Here is a 12,956-nt window from a genome sequence, read left to right as displayed (position 1 = left end):
GTGACGTCCTGCACGGGTGGTTACATTTGTGAGGGTCTTGGGTTCCCTTCCCCCCCCAGGAGTAACCCCTTAACGATGAGTTTCTCGCAATTGCACCTTAGGTTTGCAGCCAATGGATTCTGGTCCACTGATGGAGATTGGCTGACACCCTGGAGAAGCTGAAACCAGAGAGCCTTTTGTTTTCTCTTTTTTTCCTCTGTCTGTATTCTGTCCTCATTTACACTACGTTTCTGCTGTGGTCTGTGGTTGATGACCTCAATGTGAGTTTTGACTGTTAAATGTTTTTGTTTGGGGAAGTCACTTTTATTTGGGAAATTCTCTGACGTGCAAGAATTAGGGCCTAGATTGTAAGCTCTTACAGCAGTCACATTTGTTCCTGGGCTTTGGTTATTTCTAAATTTTGAGGTGTTTTGCTCTTTCTTGTGTGATCTGATAGCTCCCTGGAACTTTGGGTCTATGTGTGACACATGAGACTCGGAGTTGGAGTTCTCCAGCTCTGGAGGCGCTGAAGGAGCTGCTTTACTTCTAGAAGATGACTCCTGCTAAAGAAGCTGAAGAAGGGACCAGACTTCATCCGGGAATATGAATGGAGCTGATCTGGCTATGACTGATGCATCAAAAGAAGGGGTGGCAAGTGGTATTGTCTGTATTTTGGGACTTGAATTTCTGTGTGAGACCAAAGGAGGAGAAGTGTATTTTGTTCAAAATTGAATTTTATGTGGCACACTATCTGATGTAACGTGTCTGGTCAGTTTGTTTGGACAACCTAACTCAGCTTTATTTGACATGGAACCTGATATAGGGGATGAGATCTTGGTATTCTGCACAAGTTGACATAATACCTGGATGCATTTCAGGGGATTCTTGGTATAAAATGAAAGAAACATTTGCAAAAGCCCTTGCGGGGCTGGGGAAGGAAAGCAAGGACGGCCTGCATTGGACCCTAAAGTGGACAGGGACTAGGCGTCTTCAAGGTTCATAAGTTGTCCAGCTATAAGTTCATTTGAGTAGCAGACCTGACAAATATTTGAGGTCAAAACCCTACCGTGTGTTTAAAAAAAATTACCGTGTTAATAAAGTATTCATTTGCTTGAAAAGACAAAAGACCTAAAAAGTTATTGACTAAGAAATTTTATTTCTTTTAAAATGAAAATTTTCTCCTTGACTGTCATCATTGTCAAATGGAGGGTGAATTTCTTAGTTTTTGAGGCTCTCAGTAGGTCTCTTATCGGGAAAGATTGCGTGCTGCTCTGGGGACTGGAATGAGTCAGGTGGCATCCAGAAAAGGTGAACACTCAGTTCTTAAGTATAGGGAGGAACCTCATATAATCGTATGGTCCAGGACCCTGCCTTCACAGCCAAAGTTCTTTCAGTCTTTCGACCTAGGAAATTGAAACATTCTAACCCCCTACAGAAATGAAGGTCAAACGCCCCAGCTGCTGGAAGTACTGCTGACATGGGGCTCTCAGCTGATCAGCCTTCTTAAGAAGTGCCTCTGCTTAAGAGAACTTCCTTAGCCAAGGTTAAACCCTCTTTCCCAGGTGGCCCATATCCAGTGACATGGCCTTGGGGTCTAAAGGACCTGTCCCACTCACTGCAACTTGGGACAACTTTGAAGGGTATGTCAGCTTCAGAGGTCCCTGTGGAGTCTGCTGAGACTTGTTAGGACTGCGTCACAGCCCTGCTTCCTCTGCCCAATTTGGTGTCCCCTTCCACAGACATTAATCCCTACTAAACTTTCCTACACTCTAATTTACATCATAGATTGTCTTGCCTGGGGAACCCAGTTGATAAAATAGAAAACCATGTGTCGCAATGTAGATACCATGTCTTAGGAGAACACGGGGAGAGTCAAGGAGAGCATTTCAAAAGAAGTAACTAGTGAACTTGGCCTTAAAGGATGAGTACAGCTTCCAAGGACAAGGAGAGAATGAGGGACATCCCAGGCACAGGGAACTGTGAGAAAATGCCAGAGATGAAGCATTTCCTAAGTGGGTTCTAGTAGGGAGAAGTGGGTAGGATGGAATTAAGACCCAGAAAACAAGCCAACACCAAAATCACATTTGCTAAAGCTAGGAAATTAACAGTACAATACCACTAACTAGACTACAGACTTTATTCTGATTTTACCAGTTTTCCACTAATCCCTTTTCTGTTTTAGTATACCACACTGCATTTGGTAATTGATTTTTTTAAAATAGGTAACAAATACGGCACAAAATTCAAAAGACAAAAATGATCTCTACTCCCCAGCTTCCCAGTTTCCCTCTGGGAAGACATTTACCAGTGTCTTGTATATCCTTTCATATATGGGTGTTTGAACACATATAATTTTCTCCAGCTTTTTTTTTTTTTTTAAGTAAATGGCAGCACACTATATAACCTGTGAAAGTCCTACGTGGGTTGCTTTTTTCCACCTAGAACCATACTTTGAAGGTCTGACCCTATGTAAACATTTATGTCTGCATTCTTTTCAATGGCTGCATAGTTGTATGCTAAATGTTCGTTGTATGCTAAATGTTAAGTATCGGGATTCTTACACGAAAGCTTGAGAAATGTTGTCTAAATTATTTTCAGTAACTCAGTTCCTTTTCCTTGTGATTTCAGTCACAATTGCAAAGCAGCCAACAATTTCCGATTTCCCCAGCTCAAGCCTGTCCTGGCTTGACAATAATTGGAGGCACAATTGAATCTTGCATTTTCTAAGCAGACTCTGATCAGGAACCATTCTGAGAGGTTAAATTGAGTATGGCTCGGTTTCCAGAACTTTTTATGACAAATTTATAATGTCCCTCGTGAGCCCCAAGCTCTGTCTCTTTCCTTCAGAGTTCAGGTCATGGACAGCTGTGCAGAAAGGCCTGTTGGGGTTCCTGACACTCAGAGGTTACCTTAAGCTGGGACCTACCTTTGCTCAGGTATTGCAGGTGAGACAAGTGTCCTTTTATATCAGAGTGCTATTAGACAAAGCAGCATGGGAGCTGTGGGAACATGGAAGATTATGTAACAAGCTCCTGAGAAATGGAGGCAAAGTACGCAGACTGTTTAAAATCTGCTGGTCCCCCATGGTCAGACTCAGCCTGGGGAGACCACAAAGTAGGCCTACAGAGGCTTCTGCATCTGGTTGTTTCTTCAACTGAGGTGACCCCTGTGAAGAAAACAAATTTCTATTTTTTTTTAAGATTTTATTGGGGAACAGTGTGTACTTCCAGGACTTTTTTCCAAGTCAAGTTGTTGTCCTTTCAATCTTAGTTGTGGAGGGTGCCGTTCAGCTTCATTCAGCTTCAAGTTGTTATCCTTTCAGTCTTAGTTGTGGAGGGCGCATCTCAGCTCCAGGTCCAGTTGCCGTTACTAGTTGCAGAGGGCACAGCCCACCATCCCTTGTGGAAGTCAAACCAGCAACCTTGTGGTTGAGAGGACGCGCTCCAACCAACTGAGCCATCCGGGAGCTCAGCGGCAGCTCAGCTCAAGGTGCCCTGTTCAATCTTAGTTGCAGGGGGCGGAGCCCACCATCCCTTGCAGGAGTCGAGGAGTTGAACTGGCAACCTTGTGGTTGAGAGCCCACTGGCCCATGTGGGAATCGAACCGGCAGCCTTCGGCGTTAGGAGCATGGAGCTCTAACCGCCTGAGCCACCGGGCCGGCCCCACAAATTTAGTTCTTGACATTGGAGGCGTGGCCATAGCCCACGACACAATCAACACTTGGGGAGGAGGGGCAGTTATTAACAAAAGTCTGACTCCAGGTGAAGGGAGGACAGTCCAAAGAATTCTTAATCTTCCCAAAGATGAAACCTCAGAATCCAGGCTGCTGTGGAACAGAGGGGCCAGGAGAGTTCTGGCTCCCAGTCACCCTGCTACCTGCTCTCTGTGGGATCTTTAGCAGACATTACCTTCTCTCAGGTTCTTTCCAGCCCTAGAATTCTGTATGACTTCTAGAACTAAGGCTTACCTGGGATAAACTGCTGTAGGGGCCATGAGTGCTGTTCAAATAAATTCCAGTTCACCTTCCAGGCACAGACGATTGCACTCCCCAGCCCTCTGGTGGTGGTGGTGGTGGTGGCGGCGGCGGCAGTGGTGGCGGTGGCAGTGGCGGCGGTGGCGGTGGCAGTGGCGGTGGTGGCGGTCTATGAGACTAATTCTGGCCCATGCATTAGGAAAGAGTTTCATCCAAGCCAGACGCTCCCACGTGAGACCCTCCAGAGCTCGCTCCTCCCTCTGGCACAGGGACCAGTGACATTTGATATGGTTGATAGCAGCCTGTGTTCCTCTGATGAGCATTGTTCCCTGCCAAGCTGTGCTGTAGCACAAAAAGAAAAAACCGTAGCTGTGTTATCCAGACAGCAGATAAACATAGCGACATGGCGTGGCTTGAGTGTCCACCATCCTCAAAGATAAGCGGGGATTTGTTATCTGGTTAACACTGTGACCAGTTAAATCAAAATCTATCCAGGGCTTGCTGCAGCTGCTGCCCAAAATAAGACCTTTTCTTGGTCAATTTCATCTTCCCCTCTTCTGATCCCCCAACATTCCTGTGGTTCCTTTCTCCTGGTGTATGTTCCCATTCCTTTTCTCTTCAAACTCTCCATTCCGTGATTCACAAAAATCCTCCATTCTGTTATTCCCAAACTCATTCATATTATTCTTTGCCTTTTCAAAAAATGTTTTTTGTTGTTGTTGTTGTTTTTTAAGATTTTATTGGGGAAGGGGAACAGGACTTTATTGGGGAACAGTGTGTACTTTCAGGACTTTTTTTCAGATCAAGTTGTTGTCCTTTCAATCTTAGTTGCAGGGGGCACAGCCCACCATCCCTTGCGGGAGTCGAACTGGCAACCTCGTGGTTGAGAGGACGCACTCCAACCAACTGAGCCATCTGGGAGCTCAGCGGCAGCTCAGCTCAAGGTGTCATGTTCAATCTTAGTTGCAGGGGGCGCTGCCCACCATCCCTTGCGGGATTCGAGGAATCGAACCAGCAGCCTTGTGGTTGAGAGCCCACTGGCCCATGTGGGAATCAAACCGGCAGCCTTCGGAGTTAGGAGCAGGGAGCTCCAACCACCTGCACCATGGGGCCGGACCAAGAATGTTTCTTGACCACCTGTAACAGCCGAGACCACTCTCCCAAGCACTGGGCTTTCCTGCAGCCTCACTGGTGGTCGTCTCTAGCAGCACTCAACTGACCAGGGGCTGCGTTTTTTGAGAGTGGGGTGGGAGGAGTAAGAGGTTAGGGTTTTGACGAGGGCGCTATTGCAGCAATGGACCACGTACCCTAAATCAGTACATGGGAAATGAAGAGCAGGATAGCAACAGGAGAAAGTAGCTGTTAAAGTGAATTGAGGGGTCCGTGAGGTTGTTAAAAGTGCTAGCGACTATAGTGAAAGTATCACCTGGAAGGATGGTGTGTGGGAAGGAAAGAGCAGGGCTGAGCAGGTATTAAGCAGGTCTGGGGTGAAAACAAGCCCCAAGTCCCCCTTGGGAACGAGTGGCCAAAGGATGGGGAAGAGCTCATTTGACATGAGGAAGCGGGGGTCTAGGGACCCAGGTGTGGGACAGTGGCCACATGAGTGTGGAACACGCCCAGGGTGATGGCAGGACACGGGGTGGAAAGGAAGGCCAGGAGCCAGGTGCAAAGTGTAGAATAAGTGAGGGGGGAGGGTTGGAGGGCCACAAGGGAGGTGGGGAGGACAGCTGGATGAGCAGCAAGCGCTCCAAAGGAGAGCCGCTTCAGACAAGAGGGAGGCAAAGTGTGGTGTGGCGTGTGGCAATGGCCCCGACCCCGGACCCAGGCACCCCGGATATGGAGAAACGAGAGGCTTTCACTTCCCAGGCCTGAGGACAAAGAGGCACAATTCTCTGGAGACAGGCCAGCAAGGGGCAAGGTGGGGGTGGAGGGCAGGAAGCCAGGCACGGCTGGCACTGCTTCACCAGTTCCTAAGGCCCAGGAAAGTGTTTGAAGGGTGGGGAGCCTTACAAGCACTTATGATAGCGCCCTGGGCTGATTTTAACTTGGGTTGTCCATGGGAGGAGAGCGGCGACAGGCATGGCAAGTCTAGTCCTGAACTTGGCCTCTCTGGCAGGGGAGGGCACATAACCTTGGCATGACCACTGTGGTAGAGCCCTTAAGTGGCAGCTGGAGGTTGTCACCCAAGGATGTTTCTGTAGTAGCTTCTATGAAGGACATCTAAGAGGCCCCCACTACCAGTCATTTAGGGTTGAAATGGCACGGGTTTAGCGAGGTTTCTAGAAACTAAATTGACTGGAAGTCCAAGATGAAGGCACCAGCAGGGTCGAGTTCTGGTGCGAGCCCTCTTCCTAGTTCATAGCCAGGGCCTTCTTGCTGAGTCCTCACATGGCGCAGAGTAGGGAGCTCTGTGAGGTCTCTTTTATGAACCCCATTTGCGGGGGCTCCACCCTCATGACCTAAGCACCTCCAGAGGCGCCACCTCTTAACACCATCACATTGGGAGTTAAGATTTCAACATTTGAATTTGGGGAGAAAAGCCCACGAGGACACAGTGAGAGGCAGCCATCTACAAGCCAAGAAGAAAGGCACAGGAGAAACCGAACCTGCCAGTACCATGACCTTGGACGTCCAGCCTCCAGAACTGTGAAAAAATTGATTTCTGTTGTTTAAACCATCCATCCTGTAGTCTTCCACCATGGCCATGGCAGCCCTCGCAGACTAACACATATGATATATCCAGAATAGGAAAATCCAAAGACAAAAGACAGACTAGTGGTTGCCAGGGGCTGGGGGAGGGAGAATGTGGGGTTATCACTAAAGGAGTAATGGGTGTGTTTGGAGGGGAACAGGAAGCATGTCGCAGTCACTGGTCCCTAGCAATTCTGGAACACGGTGGGCCATGTTTCCAGTTTCTCCGTTAGAACTCATAGTCATCTCTCTGAATCTGGCTCTGCCCTCTCAGTTCTAACCTCTCAGTTCTCTTTCCTTTTTCATCAACTATAGCCAGAGCCTGCAACGATCCTTCTTCAGCCCGCTTCTTGCCGATACAAATGTGGATTTCCAAAATTCCCTTCTCACTTTGTATTCTCTCTCCTTTAGCTCAAACTGATGAAACGCCTTTTAAAACCTTGTAAATCTCTTACTAATTTATGCATAATTGATGAATCGATATACCCACAAAAGCCACACCCATCAAACTCACTGAAATAAGCCCTTCTCTACCTCAGTCTCCAGTGCTATTTGCAGGGACGATGCCCTTAAGATTCTTAGAAACCCTGCTGTTCAAAAGAGAAAATCCTTAGACCTTTTCTGTATTTGAAGGGCTCTACGAGGCAACACTGTAAATCCTCCTCAGGTTTTAACAAAGGATTTAGAGTCACGCCTTTGACCTCATCTTTAAACCGTATTTTCCTGACAGTCACCTGGACCCGATCTCTGCCCACAGCCCCTCTTCGTGTTCCCACTGTTTGCCATCCAGAGGCTGACAACGACAAACAATTTCACTGGCAAACCCAGCTCTGGCGCTTTCATATTTAACAGTTGTTTCTTGAGCTTCTCTCTCCTCTTGCATTTTACTACAAACTAGAAGAAGCCAGGCAACACCTTCCACACCACCTTCAGATTTCCTGAGCTCAATCATCCAGTTCCTCATGTACGTCCTTTTCCCATTTTTCTGCCGGTAGCAGTGTTATCAAATTCTGTGCTGCTATGTAACAAAGATCCCCTTCTTGCAGATTCCTCATTTTTCTTTAAGCCTTCCCCGAAAGCCTTGTCAAGGGCCATCAGGCTTTTTTCTGTCTCTTTAACATCTTTCCAGCCTCTGCCCACTCACTGCCCCATCCCCATGTCACTCCCACGTTTCAGATTGTTTCAGCAGCACCTCATTTTCAGATACCAATATCTCTTCTAGTCACCTACTGCTATGGGAAAAAAAATCACTCAAAAACTTAATAGCTTAAAACAATAAGCACTTGGCGCTGGCCCAGTGGCTCAGGCCGTTAGAGCTCCATGCTCCTAACTCCGAAGGCTGCTGGTTCGATTCCCAAATGGGCCATTGGGCTCTCAACCACAAGGTTGCCGGTTCGATTTCCACAAGGGATGGTGGGCTGCGCCCCCTGCAACTAGCAACGGCAACTGGACCTGGAGCTGAGCTGCGCCCTCCACAACTAAGACTGAAAGGACAACAACTTGAAACTGAACGGCACCCTCCACAACTAAGATTGAAAGGACAACAACTTGACTTGGAAAAAAGGCCTGGAAGTAACACTGTTCCCCCAATGAAGTCCTGTTCCCCTTCCCCAATAAAAAACAACCTTAAAAAAAAAAAAAGCACTTATTTCTTGCACTTTGTCAGGAATCTGGGGGCAACATAGCAGGGCAATTCAGGCTCTGGGTCTCTCAGGAAGTTGCAGTCAGATTGTAACTGGGGTCGACTAGAAGCTTTCTCCACTCACGTATCTGTGGTTTGACCAATTATGGATGAAAAGTGTTCAACGCTGACTGTCTGACACTTCTCCAAATTTTCTACTTTAACTCTGATAGAAATAAATTCCCCTTTAAGTCTTTACACTGTTTATGTGAAACACACTCCCTGTGCCATAATTAATCACTTGATGCACGATTTCTCCCAAGTGGGCTGTAAGTTCACAGATTGTGCGTCACAGATGATTAGCAGGAACGGAATGGGTTTGGGAAAAGCTGGAATCGAGACTTTTTCCTTCCTCTCCTGTCACCTGTGTCCGTCCCTGGTTCCTCAGAGTCTGATGTGGCCCACAGCTGGCAAGAGCAATGTGATCTTCATTATAAACGTACAAGCCTCTGGGAACATCATTTCTGCATGGGGTGATGATAGTAAAAGTGGCTGGAGTGAGGGCTGATTTGTTTTCTAAAATCAGTGAGTCTGGTGCTGCAACATCCAGACAAGTAGGACACAGAAGAAACTTGGATTCAGGGTGAAAATGGGATAGAGAAGCAGCTTTGGAGGTGCAAAAAGGGTGAATACCATTTCCCGAAGAAGATGCCCCAGGAAGATTTCTAAAGAAAACCCAGAACATTTGGGCATCTGGTTGAGATTCCCCCACCGGAGACTGAGCCAAATAAAAATGTGGCAGAAGGGAGACTGGCATTTTCATTTATTTGGGACTATCATCTCACCTGGAAGGCTTCACAGTAAGTGTATCAGTGAGCTTTCGCAGCAGAAGCCATCCTAAATCCCAGGGACAACTCCAAACACTGCTCAGGTGTCTGTAGCATGGCTGGGAGTTGATGGCCTGGACTGGCTCAGCGATGAGTCTGCAGGCCAGCTGGTCTGGGCTGGGCCTACCTGGGACAGCTTGGTTTCATGTTTCTCTCATCTCCCTCCTTAGACCAGTGAGACAACCAGCATGTTCTTCTCATAGCGAAGGCAGAGACACAGGAGTACAGGTGGCACAGCTGTGAGAGCATGCTCCAAGTGTGTGCTTGTATCACATCTGCTAACATCTCCTTCGCCAAAATGAGACACAGGCAAAAGGCATGGATGCAGGAAGGGTGGAGAATTGGGATCACTTATACAATCTACCAGAGTCTGTCCCCAATGCCCCCAGTTCTGCATGTTATAATTTCCTCTCCTCATCCCCATCCAAATAGCCCCCCAAATTTCTTCCAGTCATGGCCCTGGGCTAGAGGTCCAGGATCTCGTGATCCACGTCAGACTTATGCATGGCTTTTCGTGGTCCAGAAGCCTATGAACTTTTAAAAAGACAAGTTATTGCCCACTATTGTAGTTTAGGCACACAAAAAAATACCATATAGTGGGTGGCTTAGAACAGCAAACATTCATTTCTCACGGTTCTGGAGGCTGGGAAGTCCATGATCAAGGTATCACAGATTCAGTGTCTGGTGCAAGCCCACTTCCTGGCTTGCAGATAGCTGCCTTCTCACTGTGTCGTCACATGGTGGAGAGAGAGAGAGAAAGAGCAAGACAGTGAGACAGTGAGACAGCGAGACCGCGAGAGAGCGAGAGAGCGAGAGAGCGAGAGAGCGAGCGAGCGAGAGAGAGAGACAGCGAGAGCGAGAGCGAGAGCGAGAGCGAGAGCGAGAGCGAGAGAGAGAGAGAGAGAGAGAGAGAGAGAGCTCTCTTGTGTCTCTTCTTACAAAGGCACTAATCCCTTCATGGGGGCTCCACCCGCATGACCAAATTGCCTCCCAAAGCCTCCAGCTCCAAACACCACCTAATTGGGGTTTCAACATATGAATTTTGGGGGATACAACATGCAGTCTTTAACACCCACCCAGACCCAGTATACAATGGGGAGACTGGGACTAGATAATGCCCACTGGTAAGGGAAGAATGAGCACCACAGCAGTCACTGAATTATAGCACCTTTGACATTCTGTGGGGCAAATATCGCCATGTTTGTCTTCTTTAAGGAGAAGGAAAAGTCCTTGATTAGGCTTTGGTTCTGTAGCCTAGAAGTGGTTCACTGGGGCAGAGGTTGGCAACTTTTTTCTATAAAGGTCCAGATAATAAAATTTTTAAGGCTTTGTGGGCCAAATACAGTCTCTGTCATATATTCCTGTTTTGTTTTTACAGCCCTTTAAAAATGGGAAAACCATTCTTAGTTCAGAGGCTGTAGTTTGCCAACCCCTGCCCTTGTCCACTGTTCTTTCCAACAGCGTCTGTGCTCTCCACTGTGTTCTTCCTTTTCCATCTCGGTCTTTGACCACCTCTGAAGAGAGCATTAAAAATTAGCCAGGTTTGCCTACTGAGCCTGCTTTCTGCTGGTAGAAAATTGGGAATCTGGAAGTCTTTTTACATTGTCAACAGTCTCAGCCTCTTTTCTTCCAGGCTGGCAGCACTTTTGCTAATATGCCTGCCTCAGAAATATTGTGGGTTTCCTATGTATTTTATTCCACTCCACTCATGTACCAAAAGCAAGACAATTCTTTTTCAGATGGTCGGCTCTCTGGACTGAATTACTGCTACTTTTGTCATATCTGGCTGCTGTGAGATCATGCCCTGAGGATTCCTGGAAGCCTTTGCTAGGCAAAATTTTAAGATGGCCCCCTTATGATTTTTGCTCTCTGGTATTACACCTGTGGTTATGTTGCATTATATTCCAAAAGGGAGACTATTCTGGCACACCTAATCTCATCATGTGAGCCCTTTCTAGGTGGAGTTATTTGTGGCTAGGAGCAAAAAGGATTTGTCAGAGAGATTCAAAGGATGGGAATGATTTCACATGCTGTGGCTTGCTTTGAAGATGGAGGGGACCATGTGCAAGGATCAGAGAGTAGCCTATAGAACCTGAGAGTGACCCCTGGCCAACCAACAAGGAGTTTCTTCCCAATATTTCCTGCTAGAAGTACGCAGTGAACAAGCCTAGAAACTTACCTCATCTATCCCACAATGACAGTATAGAGTAGTAGCTGCAAAAAAATAAAATAATAAAATTATATATAGTATATACTATATATACTACAGAGGGTGCCAAAAAAATGTATACACGTTATAAGAAAGGTAAAAACTATTAAAATTGTAATACAATGAACGACGCTAGCATTCATTTGATTAACGCCATTTTTTAAGCAAACGTCATACTACACATTGCTACTGTAATTCAACTTCGAAAAGTAATACATAGATAGCATCTCTTAAAATGTGTACATTTTTTTGGCACCCCCGGTATGTTGAGAAATAATGTTAAAGCAACATTTATTGAGCTCTTGTCGTGTGCCAAGCCAGTGAGGGCTGTAGGGAAATAGGTGACTAAGTACCTGCCCCCAGGGCCTGTTATCTTATAGAGATGCTTATATGAGATATGACAATTCAGTTTGCAAACTCGTCCTAGAAAAAATGCTACATACCTCATTGCTGAATTTCACTACAATGACCTTTGAAGTCCTCCCCTTGGGAAGCTGTGCACCCACGCTGGCGCCTAGTCCACTCTGCAAAGCAATTTTGGAATATTTTCTGGAATGGCCATCAGAGCTGTCATCGTATTACCCTCGCAGTCCTAAATGTTATCAAAATGTCTTCCTTTCAATATTTCCTTTATCTTCATATAAAGAGAGGAGTCATTGGGGGCCAGATCAGGTGAGTAGGAAGTGTGTTCCATATAGTTATTTGTTTACTGGCTAAAAACTCCCTCACAGACAGTGCCGTGTGAGCTGGTGCATTGTCGTGATGCAAGAGCCATGAATTGTTGGCGAAAAGTTCAGGTTGTGGAACATTTTCATGCAGCCGTTTCAGCACTTCCAAAATAGTAAACTTGGTTAACTGTTTATCCAGTTGGTAGAAATTCATAATAAATACCCCCTCTGATATCAAAAAAGGTTAGCAACATTGTTGCAACAAGTTCACGGACTTTAATTGTCAGACCTCATAAAGTACAGTAAAAACGAATTCCTTCAGTATTATTCCCCAGGGACATACTGGGCACCAAGTGGGGGTCAGGAAACTGCTTAATCAGACCCACTCTACAGTCTGGTAAAGCGCGAGGCAGACATAACCAAAGCCCAAAGTAGACTAAAACTTACCCTTTACACAAAAGTAGTGGCAGAGGTTGGGCAGGACAAGTAAGAACAGGGCCACTAATCAGCATCAGCTCTGGGAGATCCCAGTTCTCGAATGTTCTCAACTAGGGTTCAGGGAAAGCAACTGCCGGAGGCTGAGGATCGCATTGACCTGGGTTGACATGCTGACACTAAGCCACCTAGTTGCTCGGTGCCTTGGAAGATTCTAACAGTCCCAACGTAATTTGCTTGTTTATGACTTAGGACGTTAAGTGCTTACAGCATCCACAGTGAGCACTATACTGTAATAAGCTAGTTTTCACTCTAAAATGCAAGAAGGGTTAGGACCCCGGCCCTCAGAAGGGCTAGAGAAGGCGGCCCGGGCCGGGACACGAGTGTGCGCGTGAGCGTGGGGTGCAGGCGAGCTCCCACAAGCCGCGTGACCGTAAAGGAGCCCCGGCGTGTCGTAAAAGGGCCGCAAGTAAACAAGCGCCGGCAGACGGCT

General features: G+C 46.8%; 1 protein-coding gene and 1 long non-coding RNA gene across 5 annotated transcripts in view; one reads left to right on the top strand and one right to left on the bottom strand.

Moving 5' to 3' along the window:
* Window positions 1-1,104, top strand: part of MRFAP1 (Morf4 family associated protein 1) — a 2,831-nt gene extending 1,727 nt beyond the window's left edge. The window contains exon 3 of the mRNA XM_019748220.2: window positions 102-1,104. The gene's annotated coding sequence lies outside the window, so the exon portion shown is untranslated. The remainder of the gene's footprint in view (window positions 1-101) is intronic.
* On the bottom strand, window positions 409-12,956 carry LOC109456135 (uncharacterized). 4 transcript variants are annotated; one of them, XR_012492481.1, is made up of 5 exons: window positions 12,476-12,956; window positions 11,804-11,952; window positions 11,331-11,365; window positions 9,110-9,876; window positions 409-4,294 (listed from the first exon to the last, which is right to left on the bottom strand). It is a non-coding gene; the product is annotated as an uncharacterized LOC109456135 (long non-coding RNA). The 4 variants fall into 4 exon arrangements; XR_012492463.1 differs by having other exon boundaries at window positions 11,804-12,956; XR_012492469.1 differs by having other exon boundaries at window positions 9,742-9,876; window positions 11,804-12,956.

The sequence above is a fragment of the Rhinolophus sinicus genome, linkage group LG02 (assembly GCF_036562045.2).
Source record: "Rhinolophus sinicus isolate RSC01 linkage group LG02, ASM3656204v1, whole genome shotgun sequence".
NCBI classification, from domain to species: domain Eukaryota; kingdom Metazoa; phylum Chordata; class Mammalia; order Chiroptera; family Rhinolophidae; genus Rhinolophus; species Rhinolophus sinicus.
The sequence above is the reverse complement of the archived record's forward strand: the minus strand, read 5'-3'. Positions and strand labels throughout refer to the sequence as shown.